The sequence below is a fragment of the Anopheles aquasalis genome, chromosome 2 (genome assembly GCF_943734665.1).
Source record: "Anopheles aquasalis chromosome 2, idAnoAquaMG_Q_19, whole genome shotgun sequence".
NCBI classification, from domain to species: domain Eukaryota; kingdom Metazoa; phylum Arthropoda; class Insecta; order Diptera; family Culicidae; genus Anopheles; species Anopheles aquasalis.
Window position 1 is genome coordinate 18,125,001 of NC_064877.1, and position 14,851 is coordinate 18,139,851.

Genomic DNA, 14,851 nt, shown 5'->3' on the forward strand with positions numbered 1-14,851 from the left:
GACGCAGATCTTGGGACAGGAATGAATGGATTCTTTTTGAAGATTCCATTGCGATCACATGTCGACGTCAAAAGGGTCGATTATCAACTGCGTTTCGATCCAACAGTCGCTGCTGGTCTTACTTTTACGTCGATTGTATCGCAGAGCATCTCGATCGATCTTACTTTGTCTATGTTTATTCTCCTATAAAACGCACCTCGGAACCCACCGGATAGCCATTCAGTTTCCGGACCGCTCTCTCGTTGAGACCTCCCGAACTCCGATCCCGACCCCGAACCCAACTCTACCAACGACTCAAGATGAACAAGCTGTTCTGCTTTGCGTTCCTGCTGGTCGCCTGTGTGGCCTCGTTTACCACGGCGGCCCAGGTTTACACACGCGATGTAGCGTGCTCAGACTACAACAGCTGCCTGTGCGACCAGATGCCCATCGCGATTGCAGCTGCCAAGGGTGCAAAGGCTACGGCCACGCTGTACAACCCGACAACCAAGAAGAATGTGGTGATCGACCTGTCCCGTCCCCTGAGCCGCGAGCTGCGTAAATACTGCACAAAAGTAGCGCAGGCCAAGGCGAAGGCAGCAGCGAAACCAGCGGCCAAGACAGGGTCAAAGAAGTCCAAGTAGTGTATTGGTAGTCAAAGTTTTGTTGGAATAAAAGCGAAATAACGGCGTGGATTCTTATAAACCGGGTACCCTTGTTCACTCTGTGTATGGGCATTGCAGCGAAGCAATAACTCCGGGTGGCTCCGGAGTTGTCCCTAAGAACATCAGGCATGTCAGTGATGGTATAGACACTCTTCGCCTCTGTGGCGACTGATCAGTTCATTGCGTGTAGCGTTGCCGATCTTGATCTGTAGTCGCGATTCGCGTTAGTAGTAGGAGATAGTACGGGTGTCGACACGCGGGTGGCTCTCACCAGAGAGGAAAAAAGAGCTAGCAGGCGGCAAAGGAGCCTCTTTCCTTTTTTTTCGCGTCCGGTCGGATTGATGTTACAAATTAGTTCGAAATCAAGTGAAAATAATTAAAGAATCCCCATCGTGTGCAGTCGTATCATCAATCCATCGTCGTTCGATACAAAAATGTAAAACGAAGAGGTTTATGTTTTTTTTTTTTGGTAATTCATGTCTTTAGTATTTGATATTTTATTGGATTGGCTTCGACAATATATACAGCTTGTCGGGGAGCTTTCGTTAATTCGTCATAGACGTGGTTGAACCTTGTGTGCGCTGGTTAAAAAGAGCTCGAATCTCTGTTAGGGAAGAAGATAGACAAGAGCAGCAACAGTTAGCGTGGTGTCGATCTGAACAAGAGGTTCGCAAGAGAAGCGGTATGGAATGAAGAAGAAATTCGCTTACGGGCAAATTTAGAAGCTGCATCGACAGGCAAGGCGAACGGGAACGTTGGGTTCAGTCCTTGCTTCAACTGGTTGCAGTAGTTGGTGATGGCCTGCAACCTTTTGGACAGATCGACTGCGTACGTCTGTCCGTTGGCCGCGTTAGGCACGTTGGTCGAAGCTTTACGACCGGCAACCGCTGCAATGATTGCCGGCAGCTTACAGATGCACTCGTTCAGTGAGGCGCACCTAATGTCGGTGCTGTACTGTCCGTAGACGGTAGCGATACATGCCAGCACCAGTGCAGTCGCGATGAACTTAGACATATTGCTGGATCTGAGAGTCTAGTCTCGTTGCGTGTTGGCTTTCGGGATACGACGTAAGAAGCGCTAAGCTCACCTGTATGTGCTGAAAACAAGTTGCTTAGAGTGAGACTCCTAGAGCTCCGTTTTATATCACTCCGAAGCACTTCGGTACAGGCGATGGTGCGATCTTGAAAGGTTCCGATTCCGGTCGCCTTGAGTTCCAACAAACGGCTTCATTTGTGATAACTGAATGAAGGCAAGTCAGATTGGGGAGACACTAGTGTCAACGATAATGTACAATGAGGGATATACATCATAGAGCTAGAACAACGGTTACGAAGCTTCTATTCATACTATCATCCTGTAGTAGGTTGTTTTGCGGAAAACTATCTTCGATGAAAAGGTACTTGACGATCGTGGGAGTTCTTGGAAATTGAATAAATGGAACCTCTTTGAACATTCTCGTCAAATGCACCACATTGTCCAGCCATCGTCAAAAGGACGTTTTGTTGAAATAAATACGAACTATCCGCATGGCTTCTTGAAAATCGAGTACTCTTGTCCACTTTGTGTATGGGATACGTATCGAATTCTATCGAAATAGCGACCACTACAGCAACAGGCATTTTGTTGTAGTAAATACCTTCAACTTATCAAGATTCTTCGTCGCACACACTTTGTCTAAAAGTAAATTCAAATACAATGAAAAGCAAAAGAAAACAAATGGAAACCAAAAACGATAAACCACAACCAAATTCTGATAACAATATTGCACACCCAAACGTAACACACACGCGCGTAGGTTAGCGTATCCTATTTGCAAAAGAAAAACAACCTAGCAAACCCGCAAACACGCAACAAAAACAAAACATCAACCAAAATCCGGCGCCAAGAAAGCAATCAGGCAACGAGCAGTCGGAACTCACTCGGAAGCTATCCGGCGGTGCGCATTTGTTGTGAGAACGCTTAGTAGCAGCAGTAGCAGCAGTAGCAGCAGCAACAACAACAGTAGCTGAAGGAATCGGAAATGCTAGCAGCGGTAGCGCAACCGCCTGATAGCGAACCTTGGTTTTGGTGCGTCGACGTGGAACAGCGGCCGCCGCGGCCCGGCGCAGATACGTCAGTGGACCACTGATCAGTTGGTGTGTGTTGGTTGGTGGTGGCGGTGGCGGAGATAGCGGCACCGTGCTATCGATCGTACCATCGAGGACACTGGCAAAAGGACACCGGCAGCCGCTGTCCGGCTCGGTGCCGGATACGATTCGTCCCGTGATGATGTTGGTTGGGGTTCCCTCGCTCGGTGGTGGGCCGGGTCGGTCCCGGTCCGGGTGCGGCTGGGGAGCGATTGTGACGGCTTGCTGGAACCCACCCGCACTGGCACCACGGCACCACTCACTTGCCGTCCGTCAGTTGGACAGCAGAGGACGGTTGGAGATGCGCGCGCGCGCGCGCCGTGGTAAACCTGAAGAAACCTGGTGCTATCAGTATGCTGGCCATGGACAGCAGGATAGAACAACGCATTTAAGATCATGAGATCATCATTGTTGTGATCGTAATGGGATGTCGAACCCTTGTTCAAGGGTAGTGGATGATTCAATTGCTTGTTTGCCCTGAGTTTTGACACCTTCCAAGCAGCTGCTCCATTCCGTCTGTTCAACACAGAAACACAGCCACAGCTCCTCTCTCGACCGTTGACGACAGTTCTGTTTGGCGATTTCTGTGCCGCGATCGATCGGCGTCGAACGGCGCAAAGCCAATGAGTGTGAAACGAATGAAATGGCCGAAAATATAAAAAAAATATTGGAAAAAATGGCGCCAACTCGCCAACAAACTTTCACATTCCACCACCGAACGGGGTGCGTACGCGTGGTGGATGGATATCGGTGATGATCGGCGGTCTCAACCATTGGGGCCCGTGCACCAATCGATCGAATCGATCGATCGATCGAGCGATCCACATCGACATCATCGACAGTTTCGGCTGGCTAATCGGTGCTCGATGAAAATCAATGACCGGACCCATTCCGAACGGACCACCATTTTCTTATCGCCATTCACCGCCTCCCTCCGGGGGTGAATCATTTCCGGCGCTGGTTCATAAAGTTAATGCCTCCAAAACGGAAAGTGCCACTGCGCTCGACTGGAGTGGCCTGGCACCCCTCCCCGGCCTCAGCCTAATCGGTGCAAATGGGGTGCAGCCCCCCATTGCCGAGCCCCAAATGCGGCTCCAATGTTTTCTTCGTTCGTGAAAATTGTTTCGTTTTCCATTGCCAACCATGGTGGAAGGCATTTTTGGAGCATTTTCGAAGCGTTTCCGAAGCGTGCACTGGATCCGCTGGAACATCTAGGGGACCTAGAAAGGAATTTTCACTTTCATTTCGACGCTTTTCACTTTCCTCTCTCTCTCTCCCTCACTCTCTCGCTCTCGTCGTGTACGCGACGGGATGGGCTCCGATGTTTAGACGACGAAAAGCAAATAATGGTGGACGAACGCAGCATATCGGGCACAGGAAAGCTTCGACCACGCGTACTTCGAGTATATTTGTCTTTCCAAATGATTCCCAAATTCACTCAATCGGCACCCTCGCGAGCAATTGAGATATAAAGAAGAAAGCTCGCCGGTAAACAACGGCTTCAACTGGCCAGCTAGTGTACCGGCCATGGGGCAACAACGCGTGCAGCACCGCTGGATGCTGGATGCAGTTTCATCCATTTTTCCTCTGCGGTGCGGTGACCGCTCAGGCGGCGCTAATGTGGGCCATGGAAATTGACCGAAAAAAGGCGGCACTAAATGGCCCCCAAATGGCCGACTAATGATGCATGTCCAGACGTTGAGTGGACCGACCCGCCGGACTCCCGGATTAACCGAGTGCCACTCATGGTCATTTGGTCGGCTACTGGTTGCCAAACATTTGCGATTCGCTGTTTCCAGTGCAGTGGACAATGGACCGCGAAAGTCACCGCACTCTCGATCTTGTGCCATTTGTAATGTGCCAGAGGACATTGTGGAGCGCTTGCATCATCGATTTGATGATCGTTGCCAGCGAGCAGCGGTTTTTGGGAGTCTGAAATCCATCCGAATACCGCTGGAAAGGTCATCACGGGATTGAGCTGTCACGTAACTCATCTCGTGCAGCCCCTTGCAGTCCAGGAGGGAATACAGGGAAAGGGAGAAGCCAACGGTGCGTTGAATAAACGTGTTTTGGCTAATTTTGCTGTCTCGGGCATGCTGCGGCCGCCATCTCGCTGTTGCACTGGCCAGTGGCTTTTGGTTGCGGGTTTTGATTTGGTATGCGTTGGATTGACATTGTTTTTCGCGACAGTCTTTCGAAATGAGGTCGAATCAGTCACAGATATTATTGCTCCCCTGGTGCAATCATTCACTGTGTTGTTAGTGAACTATCGGTTCATGAATTTTATCCTAATTACATATTTTTCAAATTTTGTGATTATAGCTGAACCTATAAAAATGCTAACAACATTTTGGTTTCTTCTTCTCTTCCTCAGGTACGTGAGCTGACAACCTCTACATTGATGTAATGGAGCAGAATTCCGCAATGAATCGACCAGAGGACTGTGGTAGGATGTCCCAAGCATGCTCCTCGTAGGAGGACATCAAATTAGTTCGATGTAGTTTCTATTCACCGAAAGGTCTACAGCAAGCTACGAAAGATAATGCCATCAGGATACAAAACTTCAGTATTCGATCGAGCACACCGTACCGTGTCAATCTAATGTGTTTCGAATATCAGAATTGGCCGTGAGGTGGTTCCTCAAAACACGTCCTCTCACCAAAAGGAATGCGTGAGCGAGCGGGTGTGGGGCCGGGGCCTACAGCAGGCAAGGTGAAGGTAAAGTGCTGTTGCCTGTGCGCACACATCCCCCAGTGACAGATCATCGCCTTGCCTGGGTTTGGTTTGGAAACTTTCTTCGATCTGCCTCGACGACGCTGATGGTGACGACGGAACGGACCGGGACGGGATACGATATTTACTTATGCTGTGACCCAAATGTCTAGCAATGCGGGTGCTGATGGAGTTTCACCGCACACAGACGCACAACCGTTAGTGTCGCTTCACCACCCATCCACCCACCCCTCGGGGGCCAGAACCGTGATTCTTTCACTCCCACTTTCATTTGGACGCCAGCTCGCGCGCGCTTCGATGCGTGATTTGTTTTTTTTCTGACTTTGCGTGATCTTCGATATATTCTCCTCAACAGGGTGAGGCAAAAAAACTGCAACACATTTAAAACGCCATATATTTTTCATTTTTGTTTGGAATTTTTTGAGTAAAACCAAAAAACGTCGGGAATTTCATAAACTTTCAGAATCAGTTCAGTTTTTTATGGTATGTTACTGTTTGGGTGAATTATGATCTTGAGACGGTAGAAGAAACCATCACTCGTTGCCCGCAGAGTGCTTTGTGGTATTTTGGCTCATTCTTAGAGAAGCGTCTGCATAAACTGTTCAAAACTATGTCATTTTTTAGGTCTAACCTTGCCCTTCAGAATACCGCAAACGGAGAAGTCCTGCGCTTTTTGCGCCCATAGATATTGACAGCCAATGAGACATGGAAATGAAGTGTAAAATGTTTCTTTACGCTAATTTCATGTCTCGGTTGCTTTGAGGGAAGGTACAGAGTCCTTTTAGAATCTCTAGGGATTTCGCATGAATTGTTTGCATTTCTAGGACTGCAATGAACCTTTTAATAGCTTTAGAAACATTAATTTGTTGATTTATATCGGATCCACCGAACGAAAATGTGCGAATAATGTGAAAAATTGCGTGTTATCGCATCTCAACCCATTATCAACCCGGTTTATGGGTCCTGGTGGCCAGCCGAGGGTGTAAATTATCAGTTGACTTTCCTGGAAACTAAATCCCGTATTTTTTTTCGTTTAAAAACTACAGGATAACGAATGGTTTCTCATCAAAGAAAACAAAGTTCAGAATTTCATCACTTGCGGCCAAGCGAAGCAAGGCCTCTTCACGGTCTCAAGACCATAATTCCTCCAAAAAGTAACATACCGTTAAAAAAATAACTGATTCTGAAAGTTTATGAAATTCCCATCATTTTTTGATTTTATTCAATAAAATCCTAACAAAAATGAAAAATATATGGCGTTTTAACTGTGTTGCAGTTTTTTTGCCTCACCCTGTATACGTTCGTTCGGCCAGGTTGACGGAATGACTGCGTGCAATCTCGCCTCCTTCTTGAGTTCTCTGGTGTTTGTCAGCTTGAAACGAATATCTCCAGATCTTCAAACAACTGGGTCTCCCCTCGCTAGCCAGTTTGACAAGACATGCACTCTTCTGTTCAACGGTTGTGGTGTGTGTTGTGGAAGGCCGAGAGCCGAGATTTGGATTAAGCTGGACAACGCAACGCAACGCAACGCAACGCACGCGCCACACTATCAGTGGCGTGTAATAAATTCCAAATTTCTCTTTTTTGCTCTCGACAAGCACCCGGTAGTGTGTGGTGTGGCCACTAATCAGGGGGACCGACTGTGTGCCCCACACACCAGCACCGAATCACTGGGTGGTTTGGTTGGGGGGGTGTCAGTGTGTTTATTTTCTAAGACCTTTTTTTCTCTTGTTTTTCCGCCTTTCGCTGATGCGTTAGCGGGCGCGCTTGGCCCCTGTCCGATGGGGGAAAGAGACGAGCGTTACCGGAGCATCGGATCGTCGGATCGTTTATTTTGTAATTTGCTTTGCTGCGCCACAAAGAAAGGCGAGGGTGGATAGTCGGCAGTAGTAGTAGTAGTAGTAGTAGTAGTAGTACCAGCAGCACCGGTGGCCAGGCCGGCATCCATCCATTATCTTTTAATGTCTTGGGTTTATTATTTCGTGTCAAAATGCTCCGTCCGCGGAGGTCGTACGGTCGGTGCGAGAAAGCGCGATCGAGAAACGTAGAGAGCGAGGGTTGCTACTCTAGCGGCAGATCGAACGTCTTCGCTGTGCAGGAGCGTCGTCGTCGTCGTCGTCGTCGTTGTAACGATTGATGACGGAACGTCGGATGAATTATTCAGAGATACGCGTCGTTACGGGGCGAAAGTGGAGTGTGCGTAAGTGTGTGCGCGGTGGTGGTGGTCCCCGAAGCACCCCTCATGGCACTACAAACGATGAACTATGGATCCTCCTCACCTTGCCCACGAACGAGCGAGCAAACATGTCAAAGGATTGCATTTTAAGTGAGCGAAACGATTTCCTTGCTTTTCCGACCCAGAGCCCCAGAGGCTCACGCATGGTACCACTAATAATAGTGATTTGTGATGCTCAGTCGTTGCGTAAGCGGCACGAAGAAGAAGATGAACGGGTGCCGTGCGGTAGATAATGCATTTTCCATGGCCTGCAGGGGTCACTTTTGGGGTGCGCGAGTGCGATCCTTTCGATTCATGCAACTCCAAATGAAAGGTTAATGCAACGCGGACGGCTCGAAGCATGTCGTTACTCAACGGAACTGGTCTTGCCGTTCAGGTATTAACGTTCGGGAAATTTCTTTTGTGTAAATCCTTACGGACGTTACTCAATGCGCCACAGTAGTGCGCTAGTTGGATGAGCGCAAAAAAAAAAAGAGCGCATTTCGTTATTTTCCATCGCGTCTAACGTGTCTGTGGCCTCTGGCCACAAGACATTTCCGTATCGTCACAGCACGTGCCCTGGCCAGACGTTGTCTCTCGCCCGAAGGTGAAGCGAAAGTGAAAAGCGATAAAGTGTGTTTTTCCTGTACCTCTTGCATACCTGCAACAGCAGCGCGCGCGCGCGCGCACGCGTTGGACTGAACTGCCTGCGATGCTGCCGCATCATCTTGTGGCGGTCGTTTCGAATTTCCCTTCGCTTGGCCATCCCGGGCCGTGAGAGCCCTTTTTTGGTAGATCTCGATCTTGCTCGAGGCACTAACTTGGGAGCGGAGGACGCCATTCTTTTTCAACAACTTCTCACCGACCGGGCACCACCAGAGCTGCCTGCTGGCCCACTTCAGGTCTTGGACTGCGCTCCGTTGGCTTTCACGATGGCACCACGAGGAGTTGCCAGGTGGTCGAATGGTGTAGCCCGTGGCATGCATGCATATCCGGCCTTAATGGCCGATGGCCACGTGCGTGGCCAGCCATTGCCGGTGGCCATGCTGGATATTGTTGTGTGAATTCCTTTCCCACTTCCTAGTGCATCCTCTCCAGTGGCTTTTAACGAGCTCGCTCGCTCGCTCGCTCGCTCAGTATGCACATCGTTGGCACCAGAGTTGCAAGGGCCCTGACGGTCGTCGTATGTGTTGACCGACCGGTTGGCCTTACTAGTAGTAATTGGGCACTCAATGGGACTGGATTGGACTGTGGTCGGTAGCTGGTGGACCTAGCAAGAGCAACTGGATTGTTTGCGTTTAGATTAAAGCCCTGCGTCTGTAGACGACGAGGTCCGAGATCGTTAATCCACTCCCGGAGCATACATGGCCGCAATCTATGGTAGCTTATCTTAGCGCAAGGCTAGCTAGAGTTCGGTTTACACGAAAAAGACGGCAGAGCGGTGGCCCCGTTTCGATGGCTGGTTGGCTGGCGCACGGTACGACCTTTTGCGCATGAAGAGTGCTTACTCCCGGCCATTTTTTTTACTTCCCTCTTAGTTTCAGCGCTAGTAGAAGGATGGCTCTGCACCGCGTTCGCCGTGTTGTCTTTCCGATCGAAAGACGGAGAAAGCGAAAGCAAAATGCGCCTTTGCTTGAAAGGATTCTGTCACCGCTCTTTACCCTCGCGGGTCCTGTTTGGCGTCGTGACAGTTTGAACGAAAGTCGTTCCCAGTTCCCTCGTCTTGCGCGACAACATTCGCTTCGCACGACAACATTCGTTTTTCCTTCAACAACCACCTTCCTTTAAAGCTCTGTTTGCTCTAAAACACCACTGTTTTAGCGATTTTTGAAGGATAGAGAGAGATGGTGATGTCTGTTGTGATGTGTTTATGCGCGCAAAAGTGCTTCGGTTTGAAGCACAATAACCACAACAACCCACAACCGGGGGTTGTCGACGTACAAGACACGGAGCGTGCGCGCACGCGTCAACTTAACGCGAGCCAGCGAACCATGGAGCCCCCGCCACTACTCTCCCGGTACTTCCGGTTCTGCATTCGATCGTTCGTTCGTTCGTTCGTTCCGTCGATAACTGCGTAAGGTCGACGCACACGTTACGCGGGAACAGAGAAGCATAAAAGCGCGGTGCACTCTCCCTCGGCCAAGGCGATGCGGGTACTTACTTGTTGTTCAAAGCATTAATCCCATACAACGAAGACTCATCATCGGCTGGCGTGTCGCATTAGACGCAGGATGGATGGAGGAGGAGGATGACGAGACGATCGGCGGTGAACGTGGCGATGGAGGCGATGCAGGCTGCCACCACTAGTCTCCGACTGCCAACTGGGAACTCACTTCTGATGCCGATGCCGATACACCGACTGTCGCTACGTTTTTATCTCGATCGGTGCGATCGCAAAACGTAAGAGAAATTAATGTACTTTTCCACCCAAAACCAACCAAACCTGTCAAACGCTTGGGGCGGGAGCCGTACACTACAAGGACACAGACACAAATCGATCACTTCGAATGCTGCAGCGGTGCGATGTTATCACCGATGCTGCGGTTGCTGTTGGTTCGCGCTGGAGCACAATTGAGCCTCTGAGCTCCACCACACATAGACACACTGCACACTAACGCACTGCACACGCAATTGCAAACACTTGCTGCTTCTCACATCACACCCAAAATGCGGTTAGGCCCCCTAATAATGGCCAATATCTCAGCTCGCTGCTCGCTGATCTTCCTAATCTCTAATCGCCGAAAATCGCCGTTCCTCTTTGTTATCGCGCCCGGGGTTCGTACGCTCGATGCAACGCGGCGCGATGTCTCTTTCGGTGATTGCACTTTTAACGCCACAAACGCGGGGTGGAGCAGCTAGGTAGGTAGGTGGAGGTAGAGTATGTGGGCGATGGAACTGTGGAAAAGCGAAGCAAAGAGGAGCAGCACACGCTCCTCACGACCAATAAGCGGAAGCTTTCCTTTTTGACCTGACCTGCTGTGGTGGACGATGACGACGGCGACTGACCACCGCTTTCCGCTTTTAATTGTGCGCCCCGGCGGGGTAGCCTTTTTGGGGGGGGCGGCGGAGTGAGGAAAAGTGGAAAAGCTTGATCACTTTTCCTTGAGAAATTCGAGGTCTAGGCGATAAGTGGGGACTGGTGACTTATCGATCTGTATGATGGAATGATAACTCGATCGATTGATCGACAGAACACACTTGGAAAAGTGGGAAAATTTGGACGGGACAGAACGGACGAATCACGCACGCACTCACACACTCTCGTCTACTCGCGGCTCGCTGGCTCGCGGGTTGGCTGGACGCGGGTTAGTTTTCCTTTTTTGCTGCCCTCTAATTTATCGATCGCGGGCACTCGCACACATACACTGAAACACACTCACAAATGCGCACTGTACAGGGCAAACTCTCTTTTTCGTTCACTTTGCCGCCTTTTAATTATACGATCATCACTTCCGTATTTCCGCTTCAACTCGCTAGCTGGCTGGCTGGCTGGCTGACTGGCTGGCTGGCTGACCGGTCTTGCGAGAGGCCTCGTGCTTTATCACGTTTCTTGTCTCTTTTTTTTTGGTCCGATCCAACTCGATCGCTCCCGCTTTGCTTGTACCGATTTGGGAGGAGAGGTTTTTTTTGTGTTGCTCCTGTGGTTCCTGCTGCGAGAACACAGCACCTCGAACACAATTCGAACACTCGCGCCGATTGTTGTGATGTTTTGCAATTTACTGCGCCACTGCTAATCCGCGTACCGTACGATCCGGCGACCCGTTACTCCTTGGCACGGGATGGAATTCGGCAATCCGGTGGGCTTCTCCGGTAGCTATCGACAGGACAATTGTGCGCCGATGGTGTGATTCGCACGGACGCACGAACGACTCTTGAAGATCCCCCCCAATGGTGCTGGTGCGCTGGTGTCTTCCCTTTTTTGCGCTTTGCTGTGGACTCCGGTGCGGTGCGGTGCGGTTCCCGTTAGGTTGCGCTGCGTGTTGCTGTGGCTCTTCCGTACCGGTTCGCTGCTGAAACGTCTCTGAGCCGATGGTTAAGGTGGCCACGAAGATTTGCTTGCCACCAGACAGCACACCGAGAGCACACCGAGCCGACGTCGCCGTAGCTGCTGCTGCTGCTGCTGCTGCTGCTTTCCCCTTCTACTTCGGCAGGCCATTGATGGGGCCCCCCGGGGGGGGGGGGCTTGAAACGAAGTGGTTGGCTAAAAAATAAAACAAGCCCCAAACACATACATGTAGCGTGATCGTGATCGTACACGGTGCCTCTGGTCCGGTTCGTCACGTATCCTCCCGTTGAAGTCTTTCTGTTTCCCTCAGCGGAACTATGGGCAGTCGATACTTTAACCAATTTAGTTGAATTTTAATGAAAACTGATGCATTAATTCGTGTTAAAAATCGTTTATTAAAATGATTAAGAGTATGTTAAATGTGTTTAATACATTAAAAAGCATAAAAAACGGGTTTAAAATCGCAATTTCTTTGTCAAACGATTAACACCACTTAGTAAGTCTTTCCAGGGGAACAGATTTGACTTGCATTTTATTATCCCAAGTTGCTAAATACCTGTTCGTTGTATTTTAACCACCCTCAAGCAGCACAGTGTGACCCCCGCGAAGGCGAAAGCTATTGTGTTCAGCGTCGCGTTTGCTTCGGCTGCAGACAGACGAACATTCGTACGATCGGCAAGTCTGTCGTCGCGAATTCCCATTTCTTCTCGCCTCCATCTCGCTCCCTCTTTTGTGACAATTCCAATAAAAATTCCTTCTGAATGCCTTCTCGAAGAACGATTATGCGGCGGTTTTTTGGCGCTGCCGTTCAGCTCTCTGAAGGCGAGAGCCATTCAACTCATCGGGAGCGGCGGGGTGCTACTAAACGACACCATTTCCTGATCCTTTTCCTTCCTTTTTTCATTCGTTCGCTTGTCCCCTTGTACAATCCTATGCGACGGAAGGAGAAAAAGCGTAGAACGAACAGCAGCAGCAACAGTATTGCCGGTTGCCCTTTGCGCAAAAGTAGGTCACAGGATGAAAGCAACAGCACCAAGGCAAGGAAACCAGTTCATCACGCATTGGCAGAGAGCGCGCGCGGTGTGTTTGGGGGGGGGGGGGGGGGAGCGTTACAACGGGGGGTTGAACATTTCGGTAAAGCTGATGATGACCCCGATTTTGTTTATTTCTTTCGAAAACCACCTTGCGCGGCCGCACAATCCGCAACAACTTGTTTCAACTCACAAGGCGAGCGCGCACACACGCGGGCTCAAGGGTGTTTCTTTTTTTTTTTTTTGGGGGGAGTGCAATGAGACGATTGCTCCAGGTCGTTTGGGGCTTGGACCTGTTGAAGTGTGTTCTGTTGGTAGGCGCAATCACTTGTTGCCCTGGCGTTGTGTGGCATGTCTTGCACGTTTGGGTTTGGATTTCGGAAAGCATGCCATCACCATCATCATCATCATCATCACCATCACCATCATCAGGCAGACGCATTTCAGAGTCTCCCGAGTTGTTATTGATATGCTCCTACGCGTTCGTGAAAGCATTGACAGGATCGATCGATCGTTTGGACCACACCCGTGCGCAGGATTGCTGAGGATTGGTTTGCATAATGGTGGCCCCGATTTATGATTAACCGCCAATCTATCCAATTCCTCCAAAAGCTCTCGTTAGTGCGGGCGCACGCGCGCCTAAACTTTGACGTTTTTAGTGGTCACTCTCTTCCCCCATTTCTCCCCTTTCTCTATTCCCCTTCAATCGCTTAGCTCACTGGCCGCTCCGTAGCGGACGAACCGAACGAAGACAATTTAATGTTTTATGGATCTTTCATAATCACCGTTCGGCTGACGGGGTCGATGTGGAACCCCCCCCCCCCCCCCCCCCCCCGCGGGCGTCCAGTGATGCATCATAGGTGATTGGGAAGCGAACGAGCGTCTCCACGACCACACGAGTCACACACATGCCGTGGCGCGACGATTTATGGCACTCGCGAGACGCACAAACCGCGGCGCGCTGACCTGGAGCTGCGCCGCAACTTTCTTTACGTTATGTCCTCGACTCGCCTCACCTGGGCTCTCTGTTTCTAGCACGGCCAGCCGTCCAAATACGACGCAATTGACGCTCTGTGAAGGTTCGTGTTAATGGTGGCGGAGGGGGCCAATTCATCTCTTTCCGATTTGGATGACGAATCGCGCACCGCAACGTGGTGATAAAGACCTGGCGCGGACCTGTAGGAGGACGGGAATGGGAGCGTGAGCGCAAGCGAACGAACGAAAATCGTGCCGCTGCTCTACGTCTACACAACAGTACCTTCCAGGCGTGCTCCGCCGGAGCCATTCCGTTTGGTCAACGCAATGGGTGGAAGGTGGAGACGCAGGGAGGAAGTCTTACTTTCACTTGCGTTCGGATCCGTTTTTGGGATAGCGAGCGAACGATAGTGGAGCATTGGCGACCGCACCGCACCGGTTCCACGAGCTTCTTCTCCTCTCGCTCTCTCGCACTCCATTGTTGGTGATTCAATAGCCGGCAAGTCTCTGGATGTTGACCGGACCAGATCAGATCGGAGGCAAACACACCACTGACAGCTAGGGTTCCTTTTGTCGCTAGCGGCCCACTTGGGCGGTGGATGAGATCCTCATCTACATCTGGGTTTTGTGGAGCACTGTAACTTCTGTCCACAGGTGGTGGCAATAGAAGCGCAACCGCAACAATGACCACAATTCACCATTCACTGGCCACTGACCAGGAGTATCACCTATGTAGATGGAGGATGCCAAGCTCCAGAAAAAGCCAAAAAATCATATTGTTTGCCAGCAGTTGGAGCTTTTACTTTGGTTGGCCCCTCGGGAGCCGATTGCCAAATTTCGTAACCGGGAACTTGCAGATCATCACGAGGTGCTGCGGACGGTGACGCGACGCTCTCGTGTTCGAAGGGGTTGCTTTCGGAACCACGAACCACCGGCGTGTACTTGGCAATCGTTGGCCAGTTGGCCAGTTGAATCGGTATCCGGTTTTCGCAAATCCCTATCGAGCGAAGCGATCGTGCCTTTCGCGCACTCATGCTACTTGCTTCCGATTGGACATTGAATGCCTCGCGAGTACCGTGGTGAGCCAGCAACAACAACAATAACACCGAGCCGAGCGTCTA

General features: G+C 50.5%; 2 protein-coding genes across 4 annotated transcripts in view; one reads left to right on the forward strand and one right to left on the reverse strand.

Moving 5' to 3' along the window:
- The window catches only part of LOC126569444 (knob-associated histidine-rich protein), a 13,713-nt gene extending 3,577 nt beyond the window's left edge, over nucleotides 1–10,136 (reverse strand). Inside the window, exon 1 of the mRNA XM_050226531.1 lies at nucleotides 9,880–10,136. The gene's annotated coding sequence lies outside the window, so the exon portion shown is untranslated. The remainder of the gene's footprint in view (nucleotides 1–9,879) is intronic.
- LOC126569443 (flotillin-2) overlaps nucleotides 1–14,851 on the forward strand; it is a 136,882-nt gene that overhangs the window by 58,057 nt on the left and 63,974 nt on the right. The window lies entirely within an intron of this gene.